Below are 15,333 nucleotides of genomic sequence, written 5' to 3'. Positions count from 1 at the left end.
ACATTATAAAATCCCACCTAAGTAAAAGAAAATAAATGTTTCCCAGTATAATCACATAGCCATGTCTTCACTACCACAATCTATATGAAGACATTTCCATTTCTTCCATAAAGAATCCCATACCCATCTGCCATATCTCCTGTTTATTGACACTTAGGTTTGAAATATTGAACTTCCTACATTCAGCGGCAGCATATTATGATATTACTGTTTGTATTAGTTAGAGTTCTTTAGAGAAACAGAATCAACAGGAAATATTCATAAATATAAAATTTATAAAAGTGTCTCATGTAACTGTAAGAGCATAGAGTCCAAAATCTGTAGGGCAGGCTGTGAAGATGACGATTCCAACAGAGGGTCTGGACGAACTCCACAGGAGAGGCTCGCTGGCTGAAGCAGGAAGAGAGCTGGTCTCCTCTGAATCCCCCTTAAAAGGCTTCCAGTGATTAGATTAAGCACCACTCATTAAAGAAGGCACACTTGGCTGATTAAAAATGCAGTCAGCTGTGGATGTAGCCAACATGACCGTGATTTAATTCTATGAAATGTCCTCATCGCAACAGACAGGCCAGCACTTGCCCAACCAGACAAACAGGTACCACTACCTGGCCAAGGTACCACCACCTGGCCAAGTTGGCACATGAACCTGACCATGACACTGTTAACTGTAGACTCTAGTTTTCACTGTGTATTAGCTAGGGTTCTCTAGAAAAACAGAATCAGCAGGAGACATCTGTAAAAATAAAATTTATAAAAGTGTCTCACATAACTGTGGGGATGTAGAGTCCAAGGTCTGTAGGGCAGGTCATGAGCTGTCAGCTCTAGTGAAGATCCTCAGCAAACTCTGAGGAGAGGCTGGCTAGGCAACCATGGGGGTGTAAAGTCCAAGATCTGTGGGGCAGGCCACAAGCTGGCAGCTCCAATGAAGGTCCTCAACGAACTCTCAGGAGAGACTGGTTGGCTGAAGCAGGAAGAGTGATTGTCTCTTCTGAATCCTCCTTAAAAACCTTCCAGTGATTAGATTAAGTATCACTCATTGCAGAAGACACTCCCCTTAGCATGTGCAATCAGCTGTGGTCATGATTTAAATCCATGAAATATCCTCATAGCAACAGGTAGGCCAGTGCTTGTGTGACCAGGCAACTGAGCACCACCACCTGGCCAAGGTGACACATGAACCTGAATATGACACACTGATTGTATTTTTTCTCCTTATACCATCCCATCCTTAACATCCTGCAATGCTGACATTCATCTGTTCTCCCTCGTGTAAAAACACTCCCATAGTTGTACATTTAATCACCATCAATGTCCACCCTAGGCATTGCTAAGTTATACCATCCCAGTCTTTATCCTCTACCTTTTCTTCCAGTGTCATTCATGCCCCCAGCCCTCCTCCTTCAACCATACTCCTGCTCAGCTTTGTTCAGTGTACTTACATTATTGTTCTACTCAGATAGTGTTGTGCTATTCCTTTCTGGATTTTTATAATGAGTCCCATTGAACATTCTGCACTCTTTCAGCATCAAATGCCCAATCTCTACCCTCTTTTTTTGTCTCCTGATAACCTATGTTCTTAATTTTAACTCTCAAAGTTCACTCATTAATGCTGAGTTCATCTTAGTGAAACTATATGGCATTTTTCCTTTTATTTCTGGATAATTTCATTCAGCATAACATCCTCAAGTTTCATCCACTTTGTTACATGCTTTATTACTTTATTCTGCCCTACAGCTTGTAATATTCCATTGTACATACGTACGACAGTTTGTTGCATGGGGGCCAGTCTGAGGGTGGCTGTTGTTCCATCCCCCTTGGACAAAAGCAGCAGAGGAATCTTAATGACAGTAACCTTCTTAAAAGCTACTGTAATCAACTAAAGGGCTTATCAATTGGGCAGTCGCTGAATCAAGAAAACACAGCTTCAAAAGTCATTGAAGTGCCAAAAACCCAGCTTCAATTCCTGGAGCTTGCTCATGCAAAAAAAAGTCATGGAAGAAGCCCCTGATGCCCTTGGTAGTTACTCTCCAAGAAAAAGAAGCAGCTCTACAACTCCTGCTCCAAGCAGGCGTAAAACAGAGAGGACCCTGCATTTCCCATTTGCCTTAAGTTCATCTTCATGAGAGGAGAATAAAGCTCTGAAGGAAATGACCATACAAAGAAAAGCCAATTTGCAAAGTCAGTGAAAGGTGCTTTTGCCTTGGTTTGTTTTGATTAGCACCTGGCATTTCAAGAAAATCTCATCACATCATAATCTGGAGGCAAATTTAAGGAATAGACAGCTCAGAGACTAAATCCCAGAGTTAATATTTTAAAATATTAAAATGTACAATGTGCAGCAAAAGATTATAAGACAAGGTGGGCAATTGTGGCTCAGTGGCAGAGTTCTCGCCTGCCATGCTGGAGACCCAGTTTTGATTCCTGGCGCCTGCTTATGTGATAAAAGGAAAAAAACCTTATGGGACAAAAAAATAAACAAGAAATGATGGCCCATCCAGAGAAAGAAGACAGAAATAATCAAGAAACCATCAATAAAGAGGACCAAACTCTGGATTTACCAGACAGAGACTTTAAAACATGATCCTTAATATAATTACAGGGATAGAGGAAGACACACAGAAAGAATAAAGAATGTGATGAAAACAATGAATGAACGATATGGGAATCTCTCCAGAGAAATACTGGAGTTGAGGAATACAGTAACTGAAATGAAAAATTCCCTAGATGGTTTCAACAGCAGATTGGAGGTGGCAGAAGAAAGAATTGGTGATCTTAAAGACAAGATTAATGAAATGATTCAGGCTGAGGGGCACAGAGGAAAACAAATGAAAAAAGATTCAGCATAGCCTAAGAGACCTCCAGGTTATCATGAAACATACCAATATATGAATTACGGGAATCCCAGTAGGAAAAGGAAAAGAGAAAGGGACAGAAGGAATATTCAAAGAAATAATGATAGAAAACTTCCTAATTTAATGAAAGACATGACTATGTACTTTCAAGAGTCCCAGTGAACCCCAAATAAGAGAAACTCAAAGAGAATCATATCTAGACACAAAGTAATCAAATTGCCCAATGCCAAGTGCAAGAGAGTTCTGAAAGCTGTAAGAGAAAAGCAGTAAGTTATGTTCAAGGGAATCCCAATAAGATTAAGTGCCAATTTCTCATCAGAAACCATGCAGGCAAGAAGGCAGTGACATGAAATATTTGAAGTACTGAAAGAAAACAATTGTCAAACATGAATTTTATATCCAGCAAGACTTTCTTTCAAAACTGATGAAGAGGTTGAAACATTTTCAGATAAACAAAAGCTGAAGGAGTAAGTTTTTACTAGGCCTGCTGTGTAAGTAGTTCCAAAAGGAGTTCTTTGATTGAAAGGAAATGATACTAGACAGTGGATCAAAACAGTTTAAAAATAAATACCTCCAGTGAAGGCAACCATACAGGTAACTATAAATGCCACTACTGCTATATTTTTTGTTATGTAACTCCAATTTTTACTTCTTACAGGTGCTAAAATGCAGATGCATAAAAAGTAATGATAAATCAATGGTTTTGACATATAATGTACAAAGATATAATTCATAACAAGTACAAAAATAGTGGGAGGATGGAGCAGTATAGAAACAGTGTATGTGTATCCTATTGAAGATAAGTTGATACCATATTAAATATTATTATTATAGATTATATTAAGTTTTAACCCAATGTCAACACTAAAAAAGATATATGAAAGATATATTCAGAAAGAAATAAGAAGGAACTCAAAATTTTATAATACAAGCAAATAAGTATGGAAGCAAGGATTAACAGAAGAATTGCAGTTCAAAAAAGAATAAGACTTACAAGAGAAATAGCAAAATGGGACAAGAAAGTTCCACATTATCAGTGGTTACTTTAATGTCATGGATTGCACTCTCCAGTCAAAAGGCAAAGATTGGCAGAATGGATAAAAAAGCATGACCTTACTATAAGCTGTTTATAAGAGACTCACCTTAAATTCAAAAGTATAAGTAGGTTGAAAGTAAAAGAATGGAAAAATATGTCATGCAAGTAGTAACTGAAAGAGAGCTGGGATAGCTATACCATTGTCAGATAAAATAGACTTTCAGTCAAAATCAGTTACAAAGGACAAAGAAGGTCATTATATACTGACAAAGGGGTCAATTCAACAAGAAGACCTAACAATTAAAAATATGTATGTGACAGAGCCCCAAAATATGTAAAGAAAATATTGACAGATTTGAAGGGAGAAATAGATGGTTCTACATTCATAATAGGAGATTTCAATGCACCACTTTCAATAATGGATAAACCATCTAGACAGTAGATCAATAAGGAAATAGAAGAATGATACTCTTAACCAGCTAAACCTAACAGACATATACAGGACACATTGTCCAACAACAGTAGAATACACATTCTTCTCTAGAGCACATGGATCATTCTCCAGGGTAGACCATATGTTGGGCCACAAAAAAAGAGTCTCAAGAAATTCGAAAAAACTGAAATGATACAAGGTATCTTCTCCAACCACAATGGAATGAAGCCAGAAATCAGTAACAGAGAGAAAATGGAAACTTCACAAATATATGGAAATTAGCATACTCTTAAACAACAAGTGGGTCAAAGAAAAAATAGCAAGGGAAATTAGGAAATATCTTAAGGTGAGTGAAAATGAAAACACAACATACTAAAGCTTATGGGACGCAGAGGGTAGAGTGGAGGGGAGACGGTTGTGGGGCCTATGTCTGCCCGAGCCTGGGTGGCCTGATGGTGCAGAGACACTTGTAGTGGGCAGCAGTGATCTGAGCCCTTCAATCCTCCTCTTCCTCACTGTTGCTGCCACCGGGATCCTAGTGATAGTGTGTGTTAGTTGTAAGCCCTCTCACTGCCTGCTCTCCAGTCTGCCCATTCTCCCTTGAGCCACCACTGCCAGCTCTGAGGGTTGGCCACCGTGTAACTTGCCCTAACTTGTTCAGCAAGCTGGGACCATGGAAGACTTAAAGCTGGAGTCCCCACCCTCCCATGTTGCAAAGAAAATGCCGAGGAATGGACCCAATGTATGAAAAGAGAGATGCAGGAAATTTTAGGCTCATATTCTTCTGCTATGAAAAGCAAGCTACCTATACTACAGAAACATGGGATAACCCATATAACATGCATAAGACAAATTATTTAAGCAAACTTTATTAAACCAAACTTTTAAGAATGATTTAGAGATGTAATCTTAGACATTGCAGATGATCGAGTTGGGTTTTTTCCCTCATTACTACAGAATTTATTGAAAGGAGCTTAAAAACAGTAGGAAAAGTTCTTGTCCATGGAAGTGCAGGGATCTCCAGGAGTGCTGCCTTTACTATTGCATACATTATAGAAACATTTGGAGTGAAGTATAGAGATGCTTTTGCTTATGTTCAAGTAAGAAGACTTCGTATTAATCCTAATGCCAGCTTCGTCCATCACCTTCAGGAACATGAAGCCAACTCCCTAGCAAAATAAACAATTCTTTCTACAGATAGAAAGGTCATTATCTGTCCTATCTGGTACCACAGGCAGTTTGAAAAGAACACATAAAGAAGATGATTTTTGAAACATACAAGTGACGACTGCACAGAATATCGGACTCAAGAGCAACATTACAGAAGATGTGAATTTCTATTTGTGAAAGAGAAAATACTTCAGGCAATAATAATGTAAAATGGTAAAAAAGACAAAGCATTTCTTTTCAATTATATATCGCTTCCAGGTATGTTTCTGTGCAACTTGTTGAGCAACATTTTAAGAAGATACTGGAATCTTGCAAGATGGCACTGATAGTTTTACTCTTTTTCTCTTTTTCTTTTTTAACTTTTCAATTTACAGTTTTATTATAAACTGAGAATTTTGGACTTGCAAAGAGGTGTTTTTGCACTTTTAGTTATGCAATAATTTAGTTTTAATTTAGTAATAAAAATCAGTTTTCATACTTGAAATTTATTTATATATATATAAGTTTATTAATTAAACAAAATGAGAGTTAGGGGTATTTGTTTATAAAATTTGTACACTTCATAAGAAAAGAATTGATTAAGTTTGCTAAAAATTCATTTCGTGTTATACATATATTACATTCTAAAACTAATTTTACACTTCAGTTTTATGATGGAGCTTCTTAAAACATTAACAAAATGCAGAAATCTTCCACATTTCCCTTTTTTACTGGAGCTCGGTACATTAATTGTTCTCCTAATTTTCTAAGCTCTTCCTGATCCTGCATTAATAGTCTTTAAATCACGTTATTAGCCAATTTTCCTTACTTTAACACGATCCAGTTATTGCTTCCTTTCCTGTTACCTTCCTAATTTGTTTATTCCATTTAAAAAATTTTAATGAAAAAAGGGAGATGTTTTAATTTATAGTATCAAATTCTTCCCCCAAAAAGATGGTGTTAGAAGTTTCAAGTGACTTCCCTTTTTGCATACTTTTTATCTGTTCTTTTGAAAATCTGTTTTTTTCTTCATCCAAGATGGTTCTAAATAGAATATGATATACCAAAAAATAAAAACAAAAACAAAAGAAAAAAACTTATGGGATACAGCAAAGGCAGTTCTGAAACGGAAATTTAAAGTCCTAAATCTTACAGTAATAAAGAAGAAAGATCAAAAATTAATAACCTAACTTCATACCTAGAGGAACTAGAGCAAAAACCAAAGTTAGCAAAAGGAATTAAATAGCAATTATAGAGGAGATAAATGAAATATAGAATTAAAAGAGAATCAACAAAATCAGAAGTTGTTTCTTTAAAAAGATCAATCAAATTGACATTCTTCACCTAGACTGACAAAAAAAAAGAGAGAATACACAAATAACCAAAATAAAAAATGAATGGCGGGACATTGCTACTGAACCCACAGAAACAAAAAGAACTATGAACAACTATACACCAGCAAATAAGATAACAGGTGAAATACACAAACCACTTACACTACTCAAGAAGAAATAGAAGGTATCAACAAACAATTAACAAGTAAAGGGATTGACCCAGTAACCATAAATCTCCCAACAAAGAAAAACCCAGGATCGCGTGGCTTCACAGGTGAATTTTACCAAACATTCCAAGAAGAATTAACACCATAAAAAAAGAAAACTAAGCAACATCCCTCATGAATATAGATGCAATAATCCTCCACAATATACTAGCAAAATGAATCCAACAGCACATCAAAAGAATTATAATCTATGATCAAGTGGGATTTATCTCAAGTATGCAAAGGTGGTTCAACATAAAAAAATCAATTAATGTAATACACCACATTAACAGAACAAAGTAAAAAAAAAAAAACTACATGATCATCTCAATTGATGCAGAAAAGGCATTTGACAAAATCCAGCACTTTTTCTTGAGAAAAAAATATTTAGAAAACTAAGAATAGAAATGAACTTCTTCAACATGATAAAAAGCATATATATAGAAAAACCCACAGCTAATATCATACTCAATGGTAAAAGGAAGTTTTCCCTCTAAGATCACAAACAAAATAAGAATGCCCACTGTCACCACTGTTATTCAACATTGTACTGGAAGTTATAGCTACAGCAATTAGGAAAGAGAAAGAAATGAAAGGCATCTGAATTGGAAAGGAAGAGGTGAAATGTTCCTATTTATAGATGATATAATCCCATATACAGAAAATCCTGAAAAACCCATAACAAGACTACTGGAACTAACGAACAAATTCAGCAAAGTGTTGGGGTACAAGCTCTAAACACAAAAATCATAGTATTTCTATACACTAATAATGAAGAATATGAAGAAGAAATTAGGGAAAAAATTCCATTTACAATAACAGAATCAAACACCCAGTAATAAGTTTAACCATGAATGTAAAGGTTTTCTACACAGAAAAGTACAAAACATTGCTTAATGAAATCAAATATCTAAATAAATGGAAAGACATCCCCTGTTCAAGAATGGGAAGACTAAGTATTGTTAAGATGTCAATTCTACCCAAAGTGATTTACAGATTCAATGCAATCTCAATAAAAATTCCTACAATCTTCTTTGCAGAAATGGAAAAACCAATCATAAAATTTATATGGAAAGTAAAGGAATCCAAATAGCCAAATCCATCATGAAAAAGAAGACTGATGTTTGAGTCACACTTCCTGGTGTTAAAATTTTGTGATAAAGCCACAGTAATCAAAATATTATGGTCTGACACAAGGACAGACATATAGACCAAAGGAATCAAACTGAGAGCCCAGAAATCAACCCTCATGTTTATTTATGGCCAGTTGATTTTTTTTTTCTTTTACATGGGCAGGCACCGGGAATTGAACCTGGGTCCCCAGCATGGTAGGCAAGAATTCTGCCTGCTGAGCTACTGTTGCACCACCCCTGGCCAACCAATTTTTGACAGAGGTGCCAAGTCCACTCAGTTGAGAAAAAACAGTCCCTTCAACAAATGGTGCTGGGAAAACTGGATGTCTGTATGCAAAAGAATAAAGACAGACCCAACAACATAGCACATACAAAAATCAGTTCAAAATGCATCAAAGACCTATATATATAAGAACAAGAATTATAAAACTCCTAGAAGAAAACATAGGGGAAGTCTATTCAGGACCTTGTGTTAGGCAACAGTTTCTAAGACTTTACACCAAAGCACAAGCAACAAAAGAAAAATAGATAAGTGAGACCTTATCAAAATTTAAACTTTTGCACCTCAAAGAACTATATCATGAAAGTAAAAAAAAACAACTACTCAATAAGAGAAAATATTTGTTAATCATACATCCAATAAGGGTTTAATATACAGAATATATAAAGAAATCCTATAACTCAACAACAAAAGGACAAGCAATCCAATTAAAAATGCAAAAGACTTGAAGAGACATTTCTCCAAAGAAGATATACAAATGACCCAAAAGCAGGCAAAAAGAGGCTCAAAGTCATTAGTTATTAGGGTAGTGCAAATCAAAACTTCAATGAGATACCACTTCACATCCACTAAAAGAGCTACCATTAACAAAACAAAAAATGACAAATGTTGGAGAGGATGTGGAGAAATAGGAACACTCATTCATTGTTGGTGGGGATGGAAAATGGTGCAGCTGCTTGGGAGACAGTTTGGCAGTTCCTCAGAAATTTAAGAATAGAATTCAATATGACCTGGCAATCCCACCTCTGATATATACCCCAAAGAATTAAAAACAGGGACTTGAACAAATATTTTCATACGGCTGTTCACAGCGGCATTATTTACAACTGCCAAAACATGAAACACGGCTATAACTCAAGAACTCCACCAACTAGTGACTCGGTAAATGAAATGTGGTATAGGCATACAATGGAATATTATTCAGCCATAAAAAGGGATGAAGCTCTGGTACATTCGACAACATGGATAACCCTTGACGGCATCATGTGGAATGAGATAGATCAGACACAAAAGGACAAATGTTGTATGATCTAAATGATATGAAATAATTAGAATGAGCAAATTTATAGAATAAGAAACTAGAATATAGGTTACCAGGGGATGGGGAGGGAGTAAGGAATGGGGAGTTAATGCTTCAGTTGTCGTTTCTATTTGGGTTGATGGAAAAGTTTTGGTAATGGATGGTGTTAAAGATAGCACAACACTGTGAATGTAAGTCACAGCATTGAATCATTTATTTGAATGTGGCTAAAGGGGAAATTTTAGGTTGTATATATTTGACTAGAATAAACATTAAAATAAAAACAACCTAGGACTGTACAACATAAACCATGAACTCTATTGCAAATGATGGACTGTTGATGAATAGTAAAATGTTCTTTCGTGAATTGTAATAAATGCACCACACTAAAGCAAAGTGCCAACAATAGGATGGTTTTTAGGAACTCTGTATTTTATGCATGATTTTTCTGTAAATCTACAACTCTCTAACCACAAAATAACTAAAAAAGGAAATGAGGGCATGGAGAGTGGCACCAACGACACGGACATAGTTGTGATTTTTATTTTGGCATGTGATGAACAGTTATTCATATTTACACTGTTGTAGAATAAAGAGAACCGTGGCTTCTGCTTAGCAATTTTGTGGCAGGTTTCCTATGCTCAGGAAAATTTTTATCTTGTTTCTGATGCTTAAATATTGTTTTCTTCCAGGATCTTGGGAATGAAGGAAACATGGGCCCTTCTCTCCATCCCAAGTCTTATTTATAATGATAATAATGACATATTGTAAATGTTTGCCTTGTATTAGTCTCTGTCCTAAGTACTTTACATACCTGGCTGCTCTAAATTCTGACTTGTAAGGCAGACACTCTTTATTATTCTTATTTTATGGGAAAGGAAATCAAAGCCCAGCGAAGTTAAGTAACTTATCTGGGAACAGCAAGTAAGAGGCAGAACTGGCCTGAACTTGGACAGCTTGTTCATAACTGCTATATCCTATCTTCCTCTTTTCCCAGTTGCCTCTCACTTGGTGCCTGGTATAGAAGGTCTTTATCAGATCAGCCTAGGACCCTTTACCACTTTTACAATTCCCTGAATAGTTCCCTTTTTTCCTTATTCCTCTGATTTGAACAGCAACATCCAGGATGCCATCTCCCAAAGGCATCTCGAAAAAGGCAATATTTACTGAGCATTAAAGTTTTGAGTCTGGTCCTACCCACACAAATCCAGTAGTCAGCAAACATTTTCTGTAAAGGGTGAAGTAGTAAATACTTTCTGTTTTGTAGGCCATATGGTCTCTGTCCACTGAGACATATGCCATTATCAACTCGGCCACTGTAGCATGAAAGCACCCTTAGATGGTACATAAATGAATGGGTGTGGCTATGTTTCAAAAAAATTTTTATTTATAAAAACAAAAATTGGGCCAGATTTGGTCTGTGGCCCGTCGTTGCTGACTCAGGAGGCAGAAAAGGGACCAGCACTTCCAGAAGTACCCAGGGTGGTGTGGGAAGGGAGGGCAGGCTTTGGCTTGGAGCGCTGTACAGGGCAGGTCAGCTCTGGCCACACTTGGTATGGAAGTCCAGATGCAGCCAGGAGTCATCGGAGGGCCCATGTCTTCTAGGCAGGGAAGAGAAATCTCTATTTGTGTCTTTTGTCCTTTCCCTGATTCATATTCTGCTTCAGACTTATCTAACATTTAGCAAGCCCTGTGTGGCATGGATTTCCATCCACTACCCATGTAATTCTTCTGCCATCTTTGTTAGATTCATAGCTGTCAGCCTTAACTCTGGCCTTTTAAATCAGATTTCCTGCCTCCCGTGTCAGGCGTCAGGGGACAAAGGAAATGGGACTATGGGCATTCCAGACTCTCCTCCATGTGCTGTCCCCATCTTCCAGCAAGTATTGTGGACTCTCTTACCTTGTTTCACTCCTTCGCCCCTCTCTGTACTTGGCTCCACCCCACTTACTTTGCTTTCTCCTTGTACTTTACCCTGGAAAACATTGGCTTCCCTGTTCTGGCTTTTGGTGTCCCAAGAACACATCTCATTCCTTTCCTCTGACTCATCTTCATCCTTCCCACTCATCTCAGAGATTCAGGACCTCACACTGATGCTCCTTAAGGGTGGGTTCACTGGCAATTGTCAATCACAACCTACAGACAGGTGAATTGGTTCTCTCAAGACCACACAGCTAGTGGCAGCTAGTGCCACAACTCCAAACCTTGCATTCTGGGTGCCATCTAAGTGATGGGGAAAGAAAGCAAGGATGACCCCAAGGCCAAAGTGCTAATCTCTGAGAACATTGGTGTTTGCTCTCTGCCCAAAACCTGGGGAGCCATTGGAAACAGAGCTCAGAAGAAATGACATTCTGTGGCAGACAAGCCTCAAAGTTGATTTCTCAGGAGAAATCCAACAAGGCCCTTGAAACACGGACATCAAGGAGGAAAATCAATCATCTTTTAAGTTTTCACCTTGATGATTGATCCACTACATCCAGCCCCTTTTTTCTCTCTGTCAAGTCTCTGGATGCAGCCTTTCTTGCTTTTACATTTTTTTTCCTCTTCTCTTTAAAGTGTTCAGTTTCCTGCTTCTGATCTGAAACTAAAATATATTGCTTTATGCAAACTGGGCAGGTATCAATCACATGCTCCATCACTTTTGACTTTCTCTGAAGAAAAGAAGCCCTGGTTAGCCTGCTAGGAGGGAAAGGAAGAACTCTCATATTTGCTGAGTACCTGTTAGGTGCTGCATCCTTTCGCAAGCATCACCTTGTGGTTAATTCTCCCCTTCAGGTTCTGTCTAGGTGGATCTCATTGACCCTGAACCTCAAATAAGGAAACTGAAATTCAGGGCACAAAGCGACTTGCCCACTTCCAGACATACGGTATGCAAGTGGTGAAGTATAACTGAAATGGAAATTATAACTGTGCTGCTTCCCTTCAGACTAGGACTGGTAATGAGAACCCCAAGTGTTAGAACCTCTCTAGACCTTGATCACAAAAAGGCCCAGGTATCTAGGAAAGCAATTCCTGAGTAACAGGGGTCACAGCGTGCTATTCATTCACCAGTATGGCCTGAGTGATCAGTGGGAGGCATTAGAAGAGGGAGACCTTAGCAGAGAGTCTCATGCATTATTATCTTCCATGAATTCCTGTCTGAGTAAAGGGCAAAAGGACTTGCATGGAAAGTGAACACAACCTCAGAAAATGTATTCCAGGAGCTTGTGAACAAGGAGTTACTACAGCAACAGGTGCTTATCAGTTAGTATAAGATTTAACAGCATATATCCAAAAACCCAAAATAACAGTGGCTTAAATAAGCTGCTGTAGTGGTTCCCTGGTGTCATTAGGGAACAAGGCTTTATCATCCTCAGCACAGGACTTCCGTTCTCAAGGTCATCTCAAGGTCTAAGATGGCTTCTAGAGTTCCAGCCATCACATCTGCTGCATTTTTGGGCCAAGTAAGGAAGAAGGGGAAGGTAAGGGGCAGGGTGCACCTTCATTGTTTTAAAATGTGCCTAAAATCTCACACTACATTTCTGCCTTATCCTGTTGGTCAGAAAATACTTTCATGGTTACTTCTGTCTTCAAGGGAGGCTTGGGAATAGTCTTTTCAGTCACATGCCAAGCTAAAGGTTGGCGTTCTTTCCTTAAGAAAAAAGAGTATAATAGATATTGGGGGACCACAACCAATCTTCTGTTTCAAGAAGGTACCAGTATAGGCAGACTTGATATTGGGCAGCATTAACCTTGATCTAGAATCAGCAGCAGCTCTAGAAGCAATTGCAATATTCGTGTTTTCAGCAACATTGCAAGAGCTGACATGTTTGTTATTGTTAGTGGCAGAAGTCATCCCCACAGTAGCCCAGAGTGGAGAGAAGGAAAATGATAAATTACATGGTTGCCAGGAAAAATAATACCTAGATCGCTCATGGACCCTGGCAGGAGATCTCCAAAGAGTCCCATAAAGTCTTTTAGGACCAAGTTGGAGAAATAGTACTGTGCCTATGCTTCTCCTTACCCCATGTGGGGATAACCTAAGAGACAGAGGTTACAAACCATTGGCTAGTCCATTGCTGCTTTTCCTTGCTCACGTGCATACCTCCATCTCACCATGACTGTGACCCAGCTTCTTGTCTCTTTGCGTTACTGAGCTGTGGAAATTGTGCTCTGATCCACGTGGACTTCTTAAAGCCAAGAGCTGCTTGTGGGACCTGAAATTGTCCTCGCAGTGATTTCATTCAAAGTAATAACAGCATCTGATGCTATGGAAATCTCATCCTCATGATCATAAGCATTTATAATAGCCCATCATCAGTCAAGTGCTTACATTGGAGAGGAATTTCCATGGAGAAAGTCAATCTTTTAAAAAATGTTAATTTTTTTGTGAGGAAATCAAATGAGATGCCAAATTGTTTCTGTCATTACGTTGCCCTTCCCTCCTGAGCACTTATTGCTCTGATCAGTATGACATTTTCACATGTAGCAATGCAGATGGGGAAATTTCCTTCCTGATGGAGGCCCTTCATCTGCCCATAAGTCAGCGCTACTTAAGCATGCATTGCCTGCTCTCATTTTACAGTAGTCAGAGCATGGGGCAGAGTTAACGTTCCCCAGACCTTGAAGATTGGATCACCCTTTCAGAGGGAAATAAAGGAGACTCTTCTTGTTCCCCATAACAACAAATAGAATGAAGCATCTGTGAGGTGGCCTTAGAATAAGCGGATGAAGAAATTAAGAGCCCTCAAATGCTGGCAGTTTATTCCCTTCCTAAAAGATCAGCTTCCTAGGCTGTGACTGGGTCCTCTTTATGTCCCATCTGGTTCCAGGTAGGGGCAGTTTTTTTAATTGAACCACAGAGGTTACAAACTTTCTGTTTGGGAGGATAATAAAGTTCTAGAAACCAATAGTGGTGAGAGTTACACAACATTGTTAATATACATAATGTCATAAAATTGGACGCTTAAAATGGTCAAAGTGATTTTTAAGCTATGTATATTGACCACGGTAAAAATAAACAATTTTTAAAAGAAGAGTGGGCTAGCCATCCAGCCAAGTGGGTGGTATGTGTGGTTAGTTTTAATTACTAAACCATCGAGTGGTTTAGTAATTATCTCCAGGGATTCTGAGCTTCCAAAGGATTATAAGTTTCTCAAAGCCCTATGAAAATATGAGGTTTGAAAAAGAAAACTATTAACTTCAAAAGCAAGCAGAAAAATAAAAATTCTTAAGTGTTTATTTCAATGTCTATGAAGTGTAGCATTATATCACACTCACTAATTGTTAAATTTAATATTCATAAAAACATTATTACACTTAAAAACTATTTGCAGATCAAATTGTCTCACTTTGTAAGAATTTCAGAGTATTCATGATGATTGCTGAAAAATTGTAGTCAATCATAAATTAAATAAATTGCTCAGAGCCAAATTATTTCAAAAGAAAAATCTTAAAAATCTTTCCAGTTTTTACAGCTAAAAGCTATATTTAACATTCAATGTGAGTATATTTAAATATGTTTCACGTAAATTGGGATGGAAATTCCAAAACTGAGTATCCAGGGCCTGTGAAAGTCATAAAAATGCCTGTCAATATGCAGTCTCCAGAAAATGGAGCCAAATATTAAAGAACCTGTTATATTGTATACCAAGCCATTTAAATTCCACTAGAGCAGAGTTTATATAAATTATGGTGAACAATGAAGCACTATGTAACCATTTAAAAAAGCATGAAGTTATCATTCTTTATATGTGGTATAAAGAATGTGTTATCACATTTGTATGTGATAAGTGAAGATATCCAAGCTATATTGTTACATGAACAAAGCAAGTTGTAAAATAATATCTACAGTATGAATACTTCTGTGCAAAATATTTTGTATGTGTGAGTACACACATAGATGTGTAA

General features: G+C 37.6%; 1 pseudogene; it reads left to right on the top strand.

The window, feature by feature from the left end:
• Window positions 1-4,994: 4,994 nt before the first annotated feature.
• Window positions 4,995-5,668, top strand: LOC143658348 (serine/threonine/tyrosine-interacting protein pseudogene; annotated as a pseudogene).
• Window positions 5,669-15,333: the final 9,665 nt, after the last annotated feature.

The sequence above is a fragment of the Tamandua tetradactyla genome, chromosome 2, assembly GCF_023851605.1.
Source record: "Tamandua tetradactyla isolate mTamTet1 chromosome 2, mTamTet1.pri, whole genome shotgun sequence".
Classification (NCBI taxonomy): Eukaryota; Metazoa; Chordata; class Mammalia; order Pilosa; family Myrmecophagidae; genus Tamandua; species Tamandua tetradactyla.
Note: the sequence above shows the minus strand (reverse complement) of the source record. Positions and strands in the feature narration are given on the sequence as shown.